General features: G+C 38.6%; 1 protein-coding gene and 1 pseudogene across 3 annotated transcripts in view; one reads left to right on the plus strand and one right to left on the minus strand.

The window, feature by feature from the left end:
- The window catches only part of CHCHD3 (coiled-coil-helix-coiled-coil-helix domain containing 3), a 277,972-nt gene that overhangs the window by 131,201 nt on the left and 122,719 nt on the right, over nucleotides 1–24,052 (plus strand). The window lies entirely within an intron of this gene.
- On the minus strand, nucleotides 1,870–2,484 carry LOC112675124 (60S ribosomal protein L15-like; annotated as a pseudogene).

Raw genomic sequence — 24,052 nt, forward strand, 5'->3', positions numbered from 1 at the left:
TTAGTATCTTCAGAGAATTGCAATCATTAACACTGAGAGTGATTTTCTTTCTTAACTTGTAGTTGTTAGAGAACAATTTAGAAAATTGATGCTTCTGTCAAAAGTCTGGATGAGTAGGATACAGGCTCAGTCTGGATATGGCAACATTAAGAACCTCACAACTCTTACTGTGAAAAAGAGAGTCTATTTTATACTCCATTAAACTGTTATACATCATAAATAATTTATTTCAACTCTTGTTCTCATCTATATCAAGGTTGATAAACTAGTCACTGTAAGGATTTTTTTTAATGAATGTAATAATGTTTCCCTCTTCTCCTGCCTTGTGTGACTTTCCACATTCCTCTCTCTGATGTCTCTTGACCTTATTAGAAAGAAGTTTGTGCCTCCTGGATGGTCCCTGTCAACAAATACAGGCCTAGAGTTGTTATGGGGGACCCTGAAAGGACACTTAGAGAAGTTATGACTCAGGGTGATGTGCTCCCTAGCTCTCCTGCTTGTTAAATATGATTTTGGCCACCATCCAGTCTTTCTGAATCTGTTTCCTCATCTTTCAAATGACCCTAGGTTCTTCAGAGTTTTGTTCTGGAAATTCAGAGATGACATATGAAAGTGCTTTGTAAACTGGCATCACTGTGTTCCTATTATATTCTTGTAGTTGTGTTTGGCAACATGAGCAAAGATTAGGAGGTTCTACATACAGATTCCACAGTTGGACATGGGAAGCCCTAGTTCTGTTGTTAGCACTCTCCCACCTTGTCCTGTTCTTTTCATAAACATCTCATGCCTTCCTGACTAGACTCTTGCCCTGTCTGACCCCCATCTTTCCCAGCAGCTCACTGGAAAAGCAGGAGAGATAATGACATTAGGAAGAACAGGATTGAGTTCCTAATTTTTGTGGTCTCCGGCAAGGTAGAGAACCCCAGCATCTCCAGGAAGTGGGCGGTTGGCTGGTGAAGGTGAAGTTTGAGAGTTACAGTTTGTTAAGAAGGCTAAAGAGATAGAAAATAAGGAGGTTGTGGTTGAAGAGATGGAGTCTCAAGTTACAAATCTATGTAGGGGAGCAGAGCCTGCAGAAAGAACTACAGTCTGGGAACTGCTGTTCCAGTGAGTGGCTAATGGTCTCAGAGGGGATGTTTTGAAGAGGACAAGAAAAGCATTGTTGTGAGCTGAAGTGTGGTTATGCTGAGCAGCAGGGAGAGTCTTAGTGGAGCATAGCCTCGAGAGTGGCGCATAGATGTGGCTGCCTAGGCAGTAACTGCAGCGAGACCCCCGCCATGAAGTTGTAAGAAATCTTTTAAGTATGGTCTTCAAGGATGAGTATGAATCAGGACTGTTGTTGTTAAGTAGTGACACTGGCTGCTTCTTGTGTTGGATATAGTCACAAATTCGAGGATAGAATTCAACAAATTGCTGCCCTACCATTATCTTTTTGGGTCATTTGAACACACAGATCATAATGGCTTTAGCAGGAGGAATCATGTAAGAATAGATGAAAATAGGTGGGCCTAAAAATAAGGCACCTGTATGATTGGGAAGCATCAGCTTTAAATTATTTTGATAGGATGTTGGCCATTGAGATAATAGCTTCCTTGGTTGTGTTGGAACTTGGATCTTGGATGTGGAGTATGGGGGTCTAAGAGTTCCTTTGCTATCTTCTCTAAAAAAATGGAAACCAGCAGGGTAAATGCAACAATACCTTTCTCTTTCCATTTCTGAGTGCTAATAAGAATAATAAAACCATGTGCTTTTTTCCTTCTGCCCCCATTCTTAGCCTTATTGATGCTTATTTTACTTATATTTTATACATATGTATATATATTAACCTAAATTGTTTATTAGGTATGAATCTTACCAATAATACTTTTATTAGCAGTAACAGTGGAGCTGAAGAGTATTGCATTTTTTCCATGCTGCACAGTGAGAGCCACCAATAGTTGGTGGAACTTGTGAACCTTTCAAAGGCCACAGCTCTTGTGGCCTGCACATGTCAGCTCTTGCATCTCTTTGTGCTGGTGGACTGGTTTGGTAATTCACTGGGTGTCAGGATTTCTTTAATAGGTTTATGGATTGGATCAATTAGGATCACCTCAAAGAATTTGTATGTGGAGTCTTTCCCAACCCAGCAAGAATTCAAGACTCTCAGAGCCCCACAGTGGGTGGCATCCATCTCCCTCCTCTGCAACAGACTGAAGGCTATGGGCAAGCTCCAGCTAGTGAATCCCATGATGGACAGACTTTCTATAGGTTGTACCGAGGAACTGGGTGTTTGTAGCCACCATGTCGCACGTGAATCTGATATATGACATAACCTTGCTGGGCCTTGTACCCTAGTCTGTGTGCTTTATGGGGCCAGGTTGGGTGGGGAGCCCTGTGGAGTACAGATAGCTGGGAGTACTGCCAGCAGTGCGCCCTGAGAAGAAAGCCCATTACATCGGAATGCTGCTTCCTCCGCAGCTCCTGGATGCACTTCTAAGTGCCCATCTTGCCATACCTATGAGCTGATGGCTGCTGCCAGATGGAGGGGCTTGAATATATTTCTTCACACATTTAGTTATTGCCCTCACCGGTCCATGGAAGATGCAACAAACTCCAAGACTAGAGTGAATAATGGAGTCTGTAAATTAGAAGCCATCAGAGTCAACCTGGAGAAATGATTGCTAAAAGCCTGACGTTGAAGGAAAAAGCAAAATGTAAAAAGCAGAAACTGTTTTAAAGTACTTTGGTGATGAATATTCCTAATGATGGCCTTAATTCATCCATAAAACAAAACAAAAAACTCAGAAGAAGCACTTTCACTTCTGTCCATTGCCTGTAAGGAGGCAAGGGGAGGAAAAACTCTGAGGAAAGATTTCCTTTACAGATGGCCACAGATTTAATCAGGGATTTAGGATGCATGAAGATATAAGCCTCGATTATATAGAAAATGCACTTAGATGGAGCACTTTATTTCCCAGGGATGCCAGATAATTGAGTTATACCTAAAATCCTGAGCCATCTGAATAACACACAGGCATACACACATCTAGCTTCTCTGTGCTAAGAGGTGTTAAATGCTTTGAAAACTGTAATTAAATAGCTGACATTGTGCCGCAAAACCCCCATAAGCATCGCCTCGTGCAATTTTTCAGCATTCCGCACTAACATTTAATCCCAGTAGCTGTGACTAATCTAGTCTCTATTTGTATGTAACACATTCAAATTAAGAGGTGTGTGTTCTTGTTCATGTACTTTCTCATTAGCACTAATAATGCTAATGGGAATGACAAATGTAGTATGTTTTTGCCTCCTATCACTCACACCTTTTAGATAGCTAACTCCTTAGGGGAGGTAATTTCCCATGTGATACATTTATGGAGCTGTGTGTTTAATAGTTTTCCTCAAAAGAGAATATGTCCATAGGGGCTATTTATTAGCAGATGGGCCCTGGGGATAAGAAATTTGAATTAATCAATTTGAGCCACAGAAGAAATTATGATGACAATTAATATAAATGGGTACCACACTCATTTGTTCCTTTCAGGCTTTTTGGGCTTTTTTTTTTTTTTTTTTGGCTTTTTATGTCTTTCAGGCTTTTTTTTTTTTTTTTTTTTTTTTTTTTTAAATTTATTTTGAGATTTCAAGGTTTTTTTCCCCCCAGATTCTTGACTTTGATGCTTGAGTATATCCTCTTCATTCCTCCTCTGGAAACCTTCCTGGTTGTTCAAAAGACTCTTTCATGTTTAAGTGAGTAACTGACAGTTCTCAGTATTTGAAACCATGTAAAGCCATCTTCTTGTGAATACTCATCTCATTAAGGGCTGGTATGTTTGATTATTGTATTCCCTCCACTGTTGTAGCAAATACTTGGTTTCTTTTATGAGAGATCCGGTATTGCTCTGTTCAGGGATAGCCTGCTGCTATGTGATTTCCTGCACCACCCATGACTGCCACGTACTCATGTTCACCATACCCCATGCTTCATGGGAACAGTGGCTGTGTGGTCCTCACAGCTCCAGCTCCTCTTTGGGACACTCCTGCCTTCTTCTCCCCCAGGCTCAGAGATCTAAACTTTCTGCTTGGGGAGGCTTCTCCTTTCCTAGTCCTTTGCTGTTGGTGGGGGTTGGGGGGACTCATGGGGAAGATAGGTGTCTGAGAAGATGGTGGAGGAGCCCTACTACTGTGGACTGTATAGCCTGTGGGGACAGCTTTCTGGCATTCCTATTTCCATTCGACATGGTTGCTTCCTTCGAGATGATGGCATAGAGAGTGGGTAGGTTACCTGGGATCACTACATTTTTATGTTAACATAGTTCAAAAGTATTATAGACTAAATAAGAATGTGTCTAGGCTGGTTTGGGACTTACATCGATTTCCCCAAACCAAATTCCAGACGACCTTTTGAAACAGCCTATTTCCAAACTGTATACAGTGTATGGTCTATATTTCTGTGTTTTCTTGATGGGTTAGGTTACTCAGATTGTTTACTCAGGTTCTGGAAACAGAGGCACCAAGTCTGCAATGTAGCATGGAGGAAAGAATGTGAATCCCTGCCGTTATTAGCCATATGTCCTTGGGCAAGTCATGTAATGTCCATGAGCCTCAGTATTTCCATCTGTTTAATGGAGATGATTAATAGCCATGATACCTAGTTCACAGAATGACCAGGAACATCATTGGAGATAATGTACATGAAAGTGCTTTGTAAGTTGTTAGGCAGAGATGTAAACCAAAGACACACTTATGTAATATTTAACAATTAGATAGAGAAGAGCTATGTTGCCAGGTCTCTAAAATAATATATGTTTTCTTAAATTGTTGAAGGTACTTGCTAATTTTCCCCCTACCATTTTATAAAATCATTTTATAACACCACTGTATTGTTTTTAAGTAATATAGATTTTTAATGAATTAATTATCTTAATGGCAGTATGCTTTTTAGTAAAACACTTTACATTATTAATAAAGTACTTTGAAAAAGCAATGTCCTTTGACTGATTAAAGGATAGCCAATCTCTTTATGTAGCACAGTGCAGAAATACTAGCCACCAGATTAAATCTTAATCAGTAACAATGTTCTGCTAATTATAAGAGCTGCTTATATATAGGATAAATGGCTGTTTGTAAACATTGGATTATATTTAACAACGGAGCTGATTGCCAGCGACAGAATAAGCATAAGGTTTGCTAAAAGCTTTCATCAGTGGCTTGAAGTAGGTAGGCACTGCTGCCTAATATTTCAGTTAGTGTGGAAAGGCAGGTAATGACATTATGAATACATTTATAATGCAGGCCAATTTCTTCTAAAATGCATGTAAGTATTATTACTTTACCAGGAGTCTGTGAAATATGATTTATTTAATGCATTTCAGCCCCCATAATATTAAGACATAATTGAGATGCGAAGTAAAAAAAAAATTGCATGCAGTCAGTATGGTACATGAATCAGACTAAATTGCTTGTAATTTTAAAGGCACTTAGAGAAATTGTGAAATTTATATAATGCAGTCTTAGGTTTGGAAAAGGTTATGAGAACAATAGTCTGGTTATTTTAGTATTTGAATCCTAAATATAGGACTTTTGAATTATTATTAAACCTAAGATAGCTATATGCGTGAGCAAATCCCAAACTTTTTATGTCCAGTTCTCATTAAGTAATTTTTGTGAATTTTTCTTTCAAACCTCTCATATTTAGCAAAGTAGCTGAGCAGCATATAATTTCTATAAAGGCCATAATCTAGTTTTTATAAACTATACAACAGGATGAATGACAACATAAATGTTGCCAGCGTGTTTAGAAGGGATCAGTTAAATGGTACTTGGAATTTTGATGATTATTGCTTTGAAAAGACTGAAAAATCACAGGTCTTGGCTTTATAGTTTAATTACTTGCTTAACAATTGCTAGTGATTCACTAAATCACAAGGCTTCCAAACAAATAACATCAGTAACTGCTGCCATGCCTGAGCAACTCCAATTTTCTTGACAATGGCTACCAAACTGTGTTTAGCCTAATATAAACTGTTAGTTTAACAGCAAGCAATAGGAGTTTCAAGTGTACCATTGATGAGATGCCAGCAAATTGAGGGCTTTACCAGTGGTGACACTTGTATCAAGAATAACTTGAGCATGTTTCATCACGACCAGTTGGAGAAGAAAATATAGTAATTATCCACATCCCTTTTTGATACTGGATTTAATAATAACAGGCACCGTCCAGCTTTCCAGGGCTTCTAATTAATAATTGGTTCTTAAGAACACAGCTTGTGGTTCCTTGCAGTTTGAATAAGATTGGGAAACAGGGCAAGCTTAGGGTCCTTCGTACTTTTGTGGGCCAGGGTCATAGCTACTAGTGGCAGGTTAAAAGAAGTGCAAGATTCAGGTGTCCTGGTGGGCGAATTTAATTTGTGCTTTTATTGACCTATACTCTCTTTCTTCACTCTGTATTCACATCGTGGCATTTCTGTAAGTTCATAACTCTTCCATCTTGCCCTTTTACCATGGCAGGCTCTTTATCTCAAATAGGTTCTTCCGGAATTAGGTGAGGGCCTTTTTTTTTCTTGGGTAGCAGTCCCCGTCTTGCTCCCATGAGTTACCTTAACCTGTTCTTTAGTGTTTTACCACTGAGATAATGTAAAAGAGATATCAGACTTGCATTTAAGCAGTGATAATAACGTATCATATTTTATGGAGCACTTGCTTATACCAGGCTCTGTGCCAAGAACTCCACATATATCTCATTTGATGGTTATGGCATGAGGTGCTAATATTACTGTTCCTGTGATTGGAATAACTGAGGCTTTGAGAAGTTAAGTAATTTACCCATTGACACTGGGCTCTTACTTTTGCTCCAGACCCATGCTTTGAGCTACTGTGCCATACCGTCACTAGTATAAATGTGCCCCCTTAGTTTGTGAACATGATTTATTTAGTTGTGCCACTGTATGAAATATGGTCCTCCTTGGTATGGATAGATATTTAACAAAAATTTTTAAATCATGACCTTCAGTGATACATTTTAAATCATGATGCAGTGCACAGAGATAAATTAATAAACATGAGAAATAATACTGTATTCTATTTTCTGCCCTCATAGTTTCTTATTCTGTTTCCGTTTTTAAAGACAGTGGGTTGTAACCCACTAAAATTGATTTTGCAATCCACGAATAGGTAGCAACCTACAGTTTGAAAATCATTGAGAATCAGTGCTGGTCTTGTGGGGTTCATGCTAGTCAGTGAAATCTGTGTTTCTCTGGTTTTATACTTGCTTATATGCTGCCTCAGGTACTTGCACTTCTAATTTAGTTAGTTTTCAAATTTTGTGAGACCTTAGTGTTGCTAGTAAACATTTGTGAGTGATTGAAATCTAAAGATGGATTAATACCTTTCCTGAGGCTCAGAGTTTCTCCTTTGCCATTTCATCATGGTCCTTGGGGTTGTTGTGGAGTCGTGATTCAGGGTTATAGCCAGGTTATACTTTCCAGAATCTGCCTCCCTTTCTTTCTAAGGTTCTCCAGTGTCAGGCAAGTTCATTATGGCAGTTGAAGGAAACCAAAGTAGAAAAAAACAGTCTCTCTCCAATTATACCTCTTCCATTTTGTCTCCTCTTATGCTGGACACAGTATATAGAACTGAGAAGAGGGGCACCTAAGTGGCCCAGCCGGTTGAGCTGCTGACTCTTGGTTTTGGCTTGGCTCATGATCTAGGGCTCTGGGTTCAGCAGGGAGTCTGCCTGAAGATTCTCTTTTTCCCTCTCCCTCTGCTCCTCCCTCTTGCTTGTTTATATATATATATTATATATAATATATATATATTATATATATATATAGTCAAATATATTGTCAGAAATTGTCAGATGATGCCACTCGACTCACTTCTGCTACTCGCAGAAAGACTGAGCAAAGTCCTGCCCCCCCCCCCATTCTTAAAGATTTCATTTATACGTGAGAGACACAGAAAGCGATAAAGAGGCAGAGACACAGGCAGAGGGAGAAGCAGGCTCCATGCAGGGAGCCCGATGTGGGACTCGATCCTGAGACTCCAGGATCAAGGCAGGTGCTCAACCGCCAAGCCACCTGGGCTGCCCTGTCCTGCTCTTTTGATACTTCCCTCCCCCTGCAACCGGAATGGACCACCTGAAGTCAGTCCTCACCATTATTCAGAAATCCCACTGGTGTGCTGTAGTTCTCTAGGTATATCCCCAGCGCCTGGCCTCTTTTGTCTCCTTGGCCCCATATGAGAGTCCTTTTGTCGTGACCTCCTTGCCCACAGACTCCCCTAGCCATGTCTATGCCTGCATGTGTAGTAAACCTTTGAAATACTTGTGATCATTGGCTCAGCTGTGCTGTGTTTTGGTGTTTTGACCTCTGGTATCTTTTGAGGGAAGGGCCAGCAGACCCAGATATGGACCAAGTCAGACTAGGGTTTCAAAAAAAAAACAAAGGTAATCTTGATTCTCAGATATCACTCCAAACCAGTGAAATCAACATTCTTTCAGGGCAAGACCCTAGGATGCAGCAAAAATTTTTCACAGCTTCCAGGTGATTCCCACTGGCAACCAAAGCTGACAACCTCCTCTCCAGAGAAAGACTATCTTTTATGTTTTTAGGGCCCTAGAACAATTTAGAAGCTACTTATGATAAATTCTGACTCATGCTTTCAGTGTTCATCATTGAAATACACCCTTCTTGTGCAGATGTGTATGTGGATAGCATGCTGAGTGTGCACCGTTAGAATTACTTGGTCTCATTCTTACAAAACTGTGGTAGAACTGATGACAGCAGAACAGAGAGCTACCAGAGTTGAATTTGAGTCACCACGATGAGAATGGACATCAGATCCTGTGGACAATATGTTGTAATAACTGTGACTCAGTTGATAATGAATAATAGCATTTTTGCATTAGAAAAATACCAGTTCCTTTTAACGCTCAGGAAATTTTTGTCTACCATTTTCATCTGACTCGGGCCAGAGTCTGTTTTACATTTATGAAACTGATCAAGACCTAGGTTTGTATCTGATTCTGAAAATGACAGCTATAGTCCCAAACTTCCACACTCTGGAAGGTTTTCGTGTCAGCCTTGCTTTCACCTTTTGCTTTTTCAGATGACACAGAGCAGAAAGGATCAGCTGGGAGTCCCTCAAAGCCAGAAGATTAAATGGAATTAAGGTATTCTGAGGCAGGAAACAGTGACTAGATGAAAGGACTCAAGGGGGAAGATTTTGAGGTCCTTAGATTTTATGACGTTTTTGCTAAGCCAGGGCTATAAGGCGTGGCTCCCAAGAGAAACTCAGGTAGAAAAATTGAAAGGAGGTCCTTAAAATTTTGTAGGATGGAAAAAAAGGGAGAAATTTTAGCAGGAAAGGTTTGTGTGCCAGTAATGAGCCTGATCGGAAATATTGTCCTTCCAGCCCTTTGATATGTGTCTATCAGTGATCTGTCTTTGACGTTCAGACCCTGCATGAGCTGGCTTAACTTGTGAATTCTGACTAAAAGGGAACAGTTGGAGATGGCAGGTTCAGTGCTCATGTACGACAGCGGTGGGCTTCCAAGTTGCGCTGGCCAATAAGCAGTTCCTTCCAGGATAGAGACCAAGGGGAGCGCCTTGCTTTTGCTTCGTCTTAGAGCCTGCATGTCTTTGACAAGTGAACAATAAAACGTACTGTTTGATTCCAGACTGTCTTGCTTCTTTTCTCTGTCCCTCCTGCAATCTTTCTTTTTCATGTCACATTACACGAGGTTCTTTTTACCTCTCTTTCCTGACCCTGGGTTCCAGTGTTCATTGGTTGCTCTCACCCAGGATGTGCTCTAATTGGCAAAACTGTAACCTGGTAGCAGCAGTTCGCTATTTCACTTTCCTAATTGGTGTCAGGGTCTGCTGGTGGAGCCCAGCCATGTTGGATTGATTGATAGATCGGCCGCTGTGACCACCAAGCTTCCATGCGACCAACAGGTTTATTACTTTTGAAACCAAAAATTAAAATGTTAAATATATCCTACAGTGTTCATAGTGGGTCTGAAATGAAATCAGCTATTCATCATTAAGGAATACTTTGAGTGTTACCTGAAGGTCCCTTGGGTTTGCAACTGGAAATTTTGTTCTATTTCTAACTCACAGCTGGCTGTTTTCTTGCTTTCATAATGCAGTGTAAAGCTGCAGTATGTTTCACACCGCCTGCTGCACAGTGGGTTTCTTCTTTTTAGAGGTAATGCAGACATGGTGTTAAATGTGTATGTGTTGGGGGTTGGGGTGGCATTGAAGATACTCTTCTTACAGAACTTGAAATTTATAAGTTCATTTACATTGGTCAGTGAGAATATAGATTGTTAATCATAAGAAAAAATGATACAAATTCTTTTTCAAAAGCTATTTCATGTAATTGACATTTATGTTAAAAGTATAACTGAGCAGTTAGGCATATGAGTGTAATATAATGACTGTTTACCCAAATTAACACCTGAAGTTACAGAAGGCTACAAAATACTGCATGTTAAAGTCTAGTTTTAATACTTTGATTAGCATATTACATCCTAGTATAATAAAACAATGCAATAATCTTAAAGAGATCAAGTATTACCAGTGAGCAAACCTCTTTGATGTTTTTGTCTCATCCAGTTTCTGTAGCCAGTACTTAACCATTCAAAGCAGCGTTTCTTTTGTAGAAGGAGTCCATCTTTATCAACATTGTGTTTTAAAACATTCCAGTAATACCATTTTGTGTTTGTTTGTACTATACTGGTTTTCCAAAGAATTTTCCTATATATATTCTTTCTCTTGTTCCTTTGGATATCCTCAAATTATGGAATTATTCTTTTACATTTTATTGAGGAGGGGACTGAGATGAAAAAGTTGAGCGACTTGATGGAAATCACTACTACCACCTAAGTGACTGAGTCGTGGCTTGAACCAGCCCTTGTGGCTCTCTGTGTGTTGTTTTCCCACATTAATATCCTGCTCTCTGTGTGCCAAGTGTACTATTAGTGCTCTGGGCATTACAAAGATGACTCATACTGTGTTGGTGTAAAATTCTAGTTCAGAAGATTGATATATGTATAGGTAGAAACAGAGCGCTAAGGGGCTGGAGAGAGTATTCAGGCTCTCAGGCTCTAGAGATTGGGTTGGACCATCGGATGAATGAGGAGAGCACCTGACACAATTTCGTAGAAGACTGAGTATCTGAGCGGGAGCTTAAAAAAGGAGGGGTATAGGGATTTGAAAGGTTCTTGGCATCCAGACTGAGAGGACAGCTGGAACAAAAAGATCCAGAAATGGCAGACCCACAAGTTCTGTTTCTGGATGTTGAGTAAGTGAATGTCGTTAGAACTTAGGGGCTGGATGAGGAGGACCTTTAATGGTTGACAGGTTGGAAGGTACAGAGCAGCCAAATGGCCAGGCATGTGGTCCTGGTGAGGATAGATTAAAGGAGAGAAAAAAGGGTGAAAAATCTTTTAGGATAAGAATGCGGTGCAGCCTTCTCAGCAAGGCGAAGCAGTTTCAATTGGGAGACTGTACATTGGAATTCAAAGGGGGAGATCATATATGGGGACATTGCTGAGTTTAGAAGCAAGAGGTCTGGAAGGAGAAGTGAACGAGGCCACACCATAAAGATTACTCTGACTTCAAAGGACTAGCAGGAATCACATTTCAGTTAAAGATTTCTGTCACTTTGGTTTATTACTGAACCAGCAGATGAGCAGTTCTCAGGCCATCCGATGAGGTAGGGACCTCACTAACTGGGTGGTGAGGCTTTCTCTTTTTTTTTTTTTTAATTTATTTTTTATTGGTGTTCAATTTACCAACATGTAGAATAACACCCAGTGCTCATCCTGTCAAGTACCGCCCCCAGTGCCCCTCACCCATTCACCCCCACCCCCGCCCTCCTCCCCTTCCACCACCCCTAGTTCGTTTCCCAGAGTTAGTAGTCTTTATGTTCTGTCTCCCTTTCTGATATTTCCCACACATTTCTTCTCTCTTCCCTTATATTCCCTTTCACTATTATTTATATTCCCCAAATGAATGAGAACATACAATGTTTGTCCTTCTCCGATTGACTTACTTCACTCAGCATAATACCCTCCAGTTCCATCCACGTTGAAGCAAATGGTGGTATTTGTCATTTCTAATGGCTGAGGAATATTCCATTGTATACATAAACCACCTCTTCTTTATCCATTCATCTTTCGATGGACACCGAGGCTCCTTCCACAGTTTGGCTATTGTGGCCATTGCTGCTAGAAACATCGGGGTGCAGGTGTCCCGGCGTTTCATTGCATCTGTATCCCTGGGGTAAATCCCCAGCAGTGCAATTGCTGGGTCGTAGGGCAGGTCTATTTTAAACTCTTTGAGGAACCTCCACACAGTTTTCCAGAGTGGCTGCACCAGTTCACATTCCCACCAACAGTGTAAGAGGGTTCCCTTTTCTCCGCATCCTCTCCAAGGTTTCCTGCCTTGTTAATTTTCGCCATTCTCACTGGTGTGAGGTGGTATCTCATTGTGGTTTTGATTTGTATTTCCCTGATGGCAAGTGATGCAGAGCATTTTCTCATGTGCATGTTGGCCATGTCTTGTCTTCCTCTGTGAGATTTCTGTTCGTGTCTTTTGCCCATTTCATGATTGGATTGTTTGTTTCGTTGGTGTTGAGTTTAATAAGTTCTTTATAGATCTTGGAAACTAGCCCTTTATCTGATACGTCATTTGCAAATATCTTCTCCCATTCTGTAGGTTGTCTTTTAGTTTTGTTGACTGTATCCTTTGCTGTGCAAAAGCTTCTTATCTTGATGAAGTCCCAATAGTTCATTTTTGCTTTTGTTTCTTTTGCTTTCGTGGATATATCTTGCAAGAAGTTACTGTGGCCGAGTTCAAAAAGGGTGTTGACTGTGTTCTCCTCTAGGATTTTGATGGAATCTTGTCTCACATTTAGATCTTTCATCCATTTTGAGTTTATCTTTGTGTATGATGCAAGAGAGTGGTCTAGTTTCATTCTTCTGCATGTGGATGTCCAATTTTCCCGGTACCATTTATTGAAGAGACTGTCTTTCTTCCAATGGATAGTCTTTCCTCCTTTATCGAATATTAGTTGACCATAAAGTTGAGGGTCCACTTCTGGGTTCTCTATTCTGTTCCATTGATCTATGTGTCTGTTTTTGTGCCAGTACCACACTGTCTTGATGACCACAGCTTTGTAGTACAACCTGAAATCTGGCATTGTGATGCCTCCAGATACGGTTTTCTTTTTTAAAATTCCCCTGGCTCTTCGGGGTCTTTTCTGATTCCACACAAATCTTAAAAATAATTTGTTCTAACTCTCTGAAGAAAGTCCATGGTATTTTGATAGGGATTGCATTAAACATGTAAATTGCCCTGGGTAACATTGACATTTTCACAATATTAATTCTGCCAATCCATGAGCATGGAATATTTTTCCATCTCTTTGTGTCTTCCTCAATTTCTTTCAGAAGTGTTCTGTAGTTTTTAGGGTATAGATACTTTACCTCTTTGGTTAGGTTTATTCCTAGGTATCTTATGCTTTTGGGTGCAATTGTAAATGGGATTGACTTCTTAATTTCTCTTTCTTCAGTCTCATTGTTAGTGTATAGAAATGCCACTGATTTCTGGGCATTGACTTTGTATCCTACCACGCTACCAAATTGCTGTATGAGTTCTAGCAATCTTGGGGTGGAGGCTTTTGGGTTTTCTATGTAAAGTATCATGTCATCGGCAAAGAGGGAGAGTTTGACTTCTTCTTTGCCAGTTTGAATGCCTTTAATGTTTTTTTTTTTGTTGTCTGATTGCTGAGGCTAGGACTTCCAGGACTATGTTGAATAGCAGTGGGGAGAGTGGACATCCCTGTCTTGTTCCTGGTCTTAGGGGAAAGGCTCCCAGTGCTTCCCCATTGAGAATGATATTTGCTGTGGGCTTTTAAGAGGCTTTCTCTTAACTTTCATAGTTCCTCAGAGCAGACCTAAAGACCCTAGCCTAATCTTTCTATGGGACTCTTCTGGAAGTTCTGTGCTTCTAAGAGAGAAAGAGTCTGAAGTTGCTTCACCTGTATCAATCAATAGATTTGTTATGTGAATTATTAAATATGTTAAAGATCCTTCAGGATATGGGTATCCTTGACTTTAGAGGTGGTTTAATATACTTCTTGGGAAAGATGGGATCTTTCGAAAAAGTTAGAGTAAAGTCTTAAAGGTATCTGACAGAGTTGTTTTCTATCAGATGAGGTTTTTTTTTTTTTTTTCTGAAACATACGTGTGAGTCTTAGTTAAGATTGAGTTCCTCTGGTGCTTTTGGAATCTTTTCTGATTTCCTGACATTGGAAATGGACATCTAATTCCAAGAAGAGCCTTATATTGAAGATTGTCAATTTTAAACAATTTAATGGGTACATAAGTGATAGAGCTATTTTAACAGTGTCTGGTTTTTTGAAAAATAACACTTGTTTTAGAAATTCAAGCTGTTTTAAACCACTTGCTTCCATGAAACATGGCAGCAGCTGTTAGTATTATAAATGCTTCGGTAAGGTTCAGTGTTGTAATCTTGGAGGGACTGAAGTTTGTTACATATTTGATCAAATTACCAGCTTTTCCTACATTTATAGATAGATATGTGTAGATTTTTTTCATACCTACCTATCTGATTAGGAAAAGACTTAGTCGATAGCTGTAAGAAGTTAGAAAAGAATAGTGGGGTGCCAGGGTCATTGGTTACATGTCTGACTCTTGATTTTTGACTGAGGTCATGATCTCAGGGCCATGAGATTGAGCCCTGTGTCAGACTTTGTGCTGGTTATGGAACCTGCTTAGGATTCTCTCTCCCTTTGTGCCCCTCCCATACCGTGTCTGTCTGTCCGTCTCTGCCCCACTCCCGCCCCACCAAAAAAAGAATAGGAAGTTTCCAGACACTTGGTGTACATATTAAGAGTGAAGATTTCCTATTTCACTTCATTGTGGTTGGTTAATAAAGGCAGCTTGGGAAAGGGGTCAGAAGCATCAGCAATTTGCAGAAAATTTATGATTTTCCATGAAACTACTATTTATACCCCAGGTTTGTGGAATAGGCTATCATCTCTTTCATTGGCTTGGTTACAGTGAACTCTTCATTGTGTATGGTTCTAATCTGGGGGTCATGGGCTTATATGTAATCTGTGTGAAGATATGTTTTAATAAACTGTACTCCCTAAAGTTCTGTGATACTTTAGAGTCAATCATTAACTCCATATACCATAATATAGAGAACTGCTTATAAGAAGGCATCAGAGATTATTTGGTAAGGAGGATGGGCACTGATATTTTATTAAAAGAAAAGCACCTATGTGTTGAAGGTACAATTTACAGAATGCATTCATGTGCATCATTTCATTTGCTTGTCACAGATTCTTGTGAATATTTCTTTTCAGCCTCTGTACTCTGTTTACAGTCTCATCCACACCCATGGCTCTAGCTACCAGCTCTAAACCAACAACTTCAGAGTCGATATTCTCAGGCTGTATTTTCCACCATGTAACATTTAACCAGTCTTCTCTTTTCATCTGCTAACTTCATCAAAACCTGCTGTTCTCTTTCCCAGTGAGTGACATCATCGTCTGTATCTGAAACCCAGTTATCTTCCTTGCCATTCCTGTCTCCTTTTCCATACTCTACGGATTCTACTTCCTTAAAACTCTGGAATCCAACCTGCTGCCATAGACATGGTCCAGGCCTTCATGATATTTAGCGTATGTCTCTTCAAGCATATCTCAGCTTGCCTTTGTGTTCCACATTGTCCCTGGAGTGGTTTGGTTTATCTCAGATGAAACTCTGATGTCATACTCCCAGGCAAGATGTCCTGCAGTGGCTTGCCATTATCTCTCGGTAAAGCTGGAGCTTCATTATGGTACCAAGGCCCATCTTCATAGTCTGCCCATGCTTGGTTTTGCTGCCTCACCTTTGGCCATATTTCTAAGTGCATCTTAGATGCCACTGCCCTGAACCATTGGTAGGTTGCTAAACCTGCCATGTGCTTTCATGCTACCACCCTTCCGTGTTTTAATGCCTTTGCTTGTGAATATCCATCTATATATTTTCCACCATAACTCTTTCTTGAGCCCCATCTTTTGGTACCATTTTTGTTAACATTTCTCCATCCACTGTGAAATTTGTTATCCTTCTTCTGTATTCCTGCTCCAGTTCCTTAGTGGATTTGAGTTTTTAGAGGACAGGGACAATGTGACCATCTGTTTCTTCAGTACTGTTTCTTCAGTACCTTGTATCATATCTGTGACACGATTGTCATGGTTTGTAGAACATTGCACAGGTCCGAGTCTGCATACATATTAAATAACTAAATGACAGGGTTATAAGAGCTAGAAGTACAAATAACTCCAAAAGTTCTTCTATTCTAGAACTTCTACTCTACTACTGTATATATTCACCAGTTCTTAAAAGTCGTGATTCAACTGACAAAACCATTGATCTTAGTTGGGTTATCCTCTTGCTTATATAAAGAAAAGTATTGTTGAAAACAGATAGTATGGTATTAGTATGACTGGGTGCTGATAGGTTGTGCCATAGGTGAAAAATATCAGCAACAGATCTTTTAAAAAATTTGTATAAATTACATAAACTCAATTAAAACTTCACATTACCATACTGAAGGGCTAGCTAGGGGAATCATGTCCCTTGTGAATAATTCATTTAATTAAGTTCAATTTTAATGCTTAAAGGTAACAACTAGACAAATTTATTACTCCCAATATTTATATCTTATAAAGTAGTAAATTGTTGCTGGAAAGCAGTAATAAAATGCAGTCATTTTGAAATGAATTCTACAGTCACCGTAGTGTAGGGTTAATCCATGATGTACTGTGGTTTCTACTTGCAACTTTGCAGCACAATCAGGTTCTTTTAAAATTAATCCTACTTAAATAAGAAATTGTCTTCCACCCATTTGTTAAATTAGAATCTGATAGAGACTGAAGTGATTTTCCTTATATCTTTTCTTTCTCCTCAGATGCCTGCTCCACTCCATTATTATTCTCTCATAAGGATTGTTTTGTGTTTTCAGAATTTATTTTTCTCCCCAGAACTCCCCCACCCTTTTCCCTTCCGAACAGATAAATTCAAAGAGAGAATAGCCCTTCTTTCATCCATTATAAATGATTTTTCATTTAAGCATGTCATCTTGCTTTTTTGTTACAATGAAGATCAAAGGGATACAGGTTTACCACTAGTGTTCAGTTCTTTTCAGTTCTGGGCCTTAAAGAAATAGGATCTAGTTTAATTTGTTGCAGGCTTAGATCTCTCTCAAGGCATGTGGCACTCAGGTGGCTGGGCATGGCTGCATGCTGTGTGTGTGTTTGTGTGTGTGTGTGTGTGTGTGTGTTAGAGAGTGAGCAAGCTGGACATTTGGTATTTTATATGCTTTGCAATGCATATCCCAGAGATAACACATCGCAAAGGAATGTATTTGTGTTGGAATACTACTTGCTTCTATTTAAACCAAGCTGGGAGTCCTTTAGAGATCTTCATTTAAAAATATCCACACTTCTACAGTTTGAACTCTGGTGTCAGATGAATTTTGGATGTTCCACACTTGCTTGTTTTTTTTTTTTTTTTTTTAAGTGGTTAGAAAAAAAAAAAAGAATTTCAATCCCTTACTCTGACCAGAGCCAGTTTGTCCCTTTTATGTGATGACCTCTCAGTTTTCTTTTGTTTCAATTTGGAGTATTGGTGGGTTGGATGAGGAGAAGTTAGTCGTTCCCTATAATTTAAAACGAGGAATAATAAATTGCGCTTAAGTAACTATGAGAAAGTGACAGATTTATAAATTAAAAACAATTGAGCTATTTTAAACACTCTGCTTTTTACTTCATTCTTTTATTCATGTCTTTATGTCATGTTACTGTGAGACCATTGTTGGGTAGTTTCAGACCAGATCCTTCCTGCTCAGAAGGCTTATTGTCTGATCATTCTTAGACTTTAGAATTTCCATATGATATTGTCCATATTTCACTAAAACCAGGACTCTTTTTTTCTAGTCTCATTATTGTCACCTAATCTCACCCTTGTCAGTCATCATAATGTGGACAGTTCTTTTGTGTTCTCATCCCTTATTTCTTCGGTTGTGGTCAAAGTTCCATTCTCATAGTTACCTTGAATACTTACTCCAAGGTTTGTACGCCAGTTGTTATTCTTATGGTTCTGATGAGTTGCATAGTTTATCAGTCTTGTTTGCAAAGGATTGTACTATTATTCAGAACTCTAGTATCCATTTATTTATTGCATAGAACTAATAAATACTTAAATACTTCATCTACATATTTTTGTGCTTAATTATTCCTTGCTCATTCCCTAAGTCAAATTGAATGTCCCATATGTCTGTTTCTTTTTTTATCTTTTTGGGTGGCAAAAGTCTTTAAACAAATCATTCAAAGTCTAAAGGCCAAAAATATTTCTGTTGTGGAGTGGGGTCTATCTCCCCCTGACAAGTTATATTTGAAAAAGCATGTTTATTTGGATGTAGAACTTGGGTTCTGATTTTTATCTTATTTTACTTGCAATTTTATGCATGCAGATCTGAAGGCATATAAAACTTATGTATAGTCAGGTTTACAGACCCTGACACCCCTGTTGCTAAGAATTAAAAAATAAATCTTATTTGAAGTCAATACTATGTTTTAACTGGTTGCACTTGCCAGAAATCTGGCCACTGCATAAATGGAATAATTTTAAAATTTTTTTCTCTCTCTGAATATTTTACATATTTATTTCTATCTATGTCTAATCTTATCTATTCTATCCATATGGAAAAAGCAGGTTTGGAGTGTCCAGTCATATACAAATCTTTCTATAAATGGATAACCACATTCCAACTATGTTGAAACACACAGACTTTTAAAACCAACCAGAATATCAAAGTTTTGAAAAGGATTATTAATGTAAATTTTTTTATAACAAAACAAATGTATTAGAAAATTCTGTTGATGCATTTGAACTTTGAATGTCTGTTATGACATTGTTGTGACATTGTCTGTAATGACACGTGTTTAAAAGGTACATGGTTTGTTCTCATTTAAGCAAGACATTCTTCTGATTATTTTGAATTCATATTCTAAATGGCTCTTTGAGTTTGGTTTGCCTTCTTGATCATTTTAGATTCTGCCTTGTGTGGGAGTAAGTAAATTTTCACATGCAGGTTTACATGTAAATTCTGTTTAAGATACACCTTAGCACGTTTATCCAACAACATTCCCCACATGATGGATGGTGTAGGTTTGATAAAGTGTGACTCTTTGAAATATTTCCTCATGATTGGTCAAGGGATTTTAAAAGGTAAGTAGTTGCTTTGCTGGTAGGTTGCCTTGTACTTAAAATACAGAGTAGCAGTTTGAGAGACAAGGTAATGTTGAGAGTCTCAATTGTGGGTAAATACCTGAAAGTGAATAAAACTCCCTAAAAAATTGGTCAAGTGACTTAAATGCCAAACTCAGGTAATCAGAATAATTTTAAACTTAAGTGAAAAATAGAGCTCATGTCTGACTTTTCTTTTCTTTTCTTTTCTTTTCTTTTCTTTTCTTTTCTTTTCTTTTCTTTTCTTTTCTTTTCTTTTCTTTTCTTTTCTTCTTTCTCTCTCTCTCCTTCCTTCCTTCCTTCCTTCCTTCCTTCCTTCCTTCCTTCCTTCCTTCCTTCCTTCCTTCCTTCCTTCCACTTCTTTCTCTTCTTTCTTTTCTTAAAGAAGGGCTTATGCCTTTTGAAGTGGTAATGGACATTTGATCTAAGTTCAAATATATCAATAATACCTCCTGGTACGTTGACCATTTCCTCCCATTTTTAGTATTGAGAGAATGAGAAGCAGACCTCTGTATTGAGACTTCTTTTAGTAGGTAAGCAGGATATGGGGTACAGACCTGGCATGGATTCAAATTAGAGTGGAACTGCAGTGGGGTGCTGGGCAGTTTTCTAAACTTTGTGGCATTTTTCTTGGCGTTCAGGCTTTGGGGGTCATGAAAACATGAACCAAAGACTATTTATTACACTTAGTGGTGATATTAGTAGTTTTGCTTGGGAGAGGTCACATTAAATGCCTCCAAAGAGATTTTGAGTCAGGAGGGATTTGTTCAACTCCTTTCTTCCTTCTTAGGGTACGTTGAGTGCGCTCTACAATCCCATTCATTACCGTCTTGGGCAGCTTGACATGCCCACCCGCGCTCCCCTTTAGCTAATTCTTGCCTACTAAGTTGACAACAGCTTTTTCCCTTTTCTTTCTACATTCTTTTTGTGAGCTTAAGAAAGCTGATCCAATCAACTTCAGTTGTATGCACCCAGAAAAAGATGGCAGGAGTGGAGGCAGCACTTCTTTGCTCTTCTTTCGATTCTTTCTAGCTGTGGGTCTCCCGGCGGTCATTTACTCTTGCTGAACCTTTGTTTCTTGCTTGCTGCAGAGATGTGGGTTGAAAGGATGGATTTCTCAAATCCTTTGAAACTATAAAATTCTGTGTGTCTGCAAATTCCCTATGTTCTGTAGGGAAATTAGACTTCTCACTAACCCAGTGCCATCAGCCTCTGAGACTTGGTGATAAGAAGTCCCCTTTAGGCTTTGCAGCTGCCTTTGGACCATTTTCTCATTGAAAAATACACTTGGAATTTTAAGCAATGGCCTTTGAATTTAGTCTTTGGAAGATGACTAATAAAAACTTTTTTTTATGCTTTTTGTTGGTGTGTGTCATGTTTTTCTGGTTTGCATTTAGTAAAGGTCTCAAACTATTCTTTTTTTTTTTTTTATTCATGATAGTCAGACAGAGAGAGAGAGGCAGAGACACAGGCAGAGGGAGAAGCAGGCTCCATGCACCGGGAGCCCGATGTGGGATTCGATCGCGGGTCTCCAGGATCACGCCCTGGGCCAAAGGCAGGCGCCAAACCGCTGCGCCACCCAGGGATCCCTCAAACTATTCTTAATTTTAGTTTATTTATCTGTAGATTGAGATTTTTGACACCTCCTTCAAGCAAATATTAGGCTTATTTACTATTTATTTTTACAATGAGCCTAATATGCAGAGACTTGTAGATTATTAATCTTACTACTTTGCAAAAGAACTGTTTCAAGGGGTAAATACTGAAACTTTATCCTAGTACTTGGAATTTACTTGCTTTTATTACATTTCTTAAATGAAATTTCAGAGCCTGGAGGAAAGTAGTGGTGTAAGTATATTTCAGGAATATATAATTGGTTTGAATTCTTTGGTAGAGAAGAATTTTATAAAATTAGAGTATCATTATGAGTACAGTTTAGCTTTTTGCTTGTATGTATATATAGACCCTTAAATCTTTTTAAAATCGGAGTCATAATTTACTTAAATATAATAATATTAAAACTAAAATATTGTTCAGTTTACATATACAACTTTTTCCTTCCCCTCGTTCTACATTTAATGACATTCAATGAATTTTGCTTCTCTGTGGTGGTGATTTGTCAAGAGGAAGCTGTCAGTGATAGGCAGGGAATGGCCTCTCCCCCAGGAGCCCAGAGGAGGGTATCACATGTGGTTCCCGTTATAACCCAAGCAGTGCCTGTTACTGTGGTTCTTACTCAGCCCAGTAATTGTTGGTAGATGGCAAACATAAATGATTATTTAGAATTATTTTTTTCTTAACTCGCATCCAACAAAGAAACTGAGCTCTAAAAAGCCATTTTCATGATAAACTACACAGCTAGATTTTTTAGAAAAAATAATATGTAAATAGCTTTTTAAAATTTAAAACCTGAGAACATAAAGAAAATATTGATGCATACAATGAAACAATTAAATGTTACTAAAATAACAATTATATTCTTATTTTGGGACATAGCAAGCTGGTAAGTCTAAGTCGGATGAGCTATTGGTTGGGTAGGCTTACTGAGCATAAAACAGCTAGTTTCTAAAGCATACAAGAGCATGCTGTCACCATCCTGGAACTCCATAACAGCTTTTGCTTCTCTTTTTCATGGAAACAAACAAACCATAAACAAATAAATAATAAATAAAAGTTTAGAGACCATCCTCTCAGTGACTCATACTCTTAGAATAATAAGTTGAGACAACTTGTTAATCTTCAGTGTATGTGTTTTGCCATTCAGAAAAATAGTTCTGTGTCTAAATTCTCTATTTATCTCTGCCTTTTGGGAAGACTTGTATGTTAGATAAGCATCTTCTTTATATGGCTATTCATTCTCTTCCCCAGAGTATTGGAGGACTAGGTTTTCTAGGTCTTCTGGTTAAGGTATCATATTTTTGTTAGAGCCAGGGTCAGCAAACTTTATCTGCAAAGGGCCAGATAGTAAATATTTTAAGCCTTCAGGCCATACAGTTTCTCTTGCCACCATGTTAACTCTGTCATTGTAGCATGAAAGCATCCATGAACAAATACATAAATGAATGGATGGGGCTATGTTTCAATAAAACTTTATTTCCAAAACAAGTGGTGGGCAAGATTTGGCCCTGGGGCTGCAGTTTACTGACCTCAGTGACAGAACAACAATTCTTGCTCTTTGTATATTCATACATGCAACAGTGCTCTATGGATTATCCATATTATAAATAAAGGGATCGATAAAGGGGTGATGATGATACACATTTCCAATGTGCTACCTGTAGCTCTACCCCTTTCTCTCTCACTTAAGAAAACAACCCAGAAACTCAGGGAATGAGAGCAACTTATCACAGGGATAATCTTGAATCTTCTCTGGTTTGTATAAGAAGTAAATCAGTGACAACCTTAGTAGGATCAGATTACTTGTCATACTCTTCATAGCTATGTGACACATCAGATTGTAGCTGTAAGTCTTTGAGAAGTGCTGGTTTTAAAAGGTTAATTCTTTGGAGTTGACAGTTTGGGTTGCATTTAGAACAGTTTGTTGAAGCTGAAGCAAGACATCTCCACTCATCCAATAGTGTACACAGGAACCACACACATCTGACTGTGAAAAACAACAACAACAAAAAACAAACAAAAAAAACAACTCTCTTTACAAGGTTAGCAAAATAGTAGTATGCTTTGTGCTTAATATTCCTGGGTCCTTCCCTGCCTCTGCCTCCTGCAAGCTAGAATCACTTTAGACTAATCTTGAAAACTTGTGACTGGATTTGGTCAACTTGAAAGTTTGTTTGATAACTTTTTGGGAGAGAATTAGATCAGTTGTCTTAGGGATCATTTGGTCAGAGAAGGGTAAACAATTTATGTGGGATCTTCCAGGAACAGACACAAATATATGGGATTAGAGTGCAAGCAAAGGTGGTGGTGATGGTTCAGCTATTGTAGAACTCTTAACTTGACCTCCTCAGAATCCACTTGGTATGTTAAACAACTTCCATTTCCTCATGAAATATTCTCTGTGATGTCCATGGCTCATCGGTGCTCATCAGTAGTAGACTTTCTGATATTCCTGTGCATTTCTTACCTGATCCATTAAGTTGGATGCTTACCAAAAGTCAGTCATGTTTGTTTGCAAGCCTTATGTTAGGTTTCGTTATTGCATAAATTAATTAAATGTCATGTCATCTTTTGCTATTATGTGAAAAATAAGGTGAATGCTTTGGAAAGACTCATAAATGTGATTCACTGAAAACTTGCTATTGAATTAGGAATGGCTGTGGGTGAGAGAACTGTGGAAAATATTGGGGGTGAAAATTAAAAAGGATCCTGCATGCTGATTGCTCTATGAGGATCTTTGAGCCCTCGCTCACCTTTAACTTTTAAGGAAACCAGTTAAAATTCCTGATAATCCATTATAAAGATTATGGGGAACTCAGCAGAACCATACTCAAGGAAAAGGACTCATTCAGACAGTTGGCAAAGAATTTGTATTTAGATGCTTTATTACAACTTAATGTTTAAATTACATAGGTAACTTTTATATTTCATGTTGTGTTTTAAGCGTATCATTTACTGGTCCTGATATAATTGTTTCCCAAATGTATGCCACACTGTGCCAGAACTTTATATATAAAGTCTCTTATTTAATCCTTACAGAGCCCATTTAAGGAGCATCTGATTATTGTCCTCATGTTGGTGGTGGACAATCTAAGGCTTAGATAGCCTATGTAGTTTTTCCCAAGT

Source organism: Canis lupus, chromosome 14, assembly GCF_003254725.2.
Source record: "Canis lupus dingo isolate Sandy chromosome 14, ASM325472v2, whole genome shotgun sequence".
In the NCBI taxonomy this organism is placed as follows: domain Eukaryota; kingdom Metazoa; phylum Chordata; class Mammalia; order Carnivora; family Canidae; genus Canis; species Canis lupus.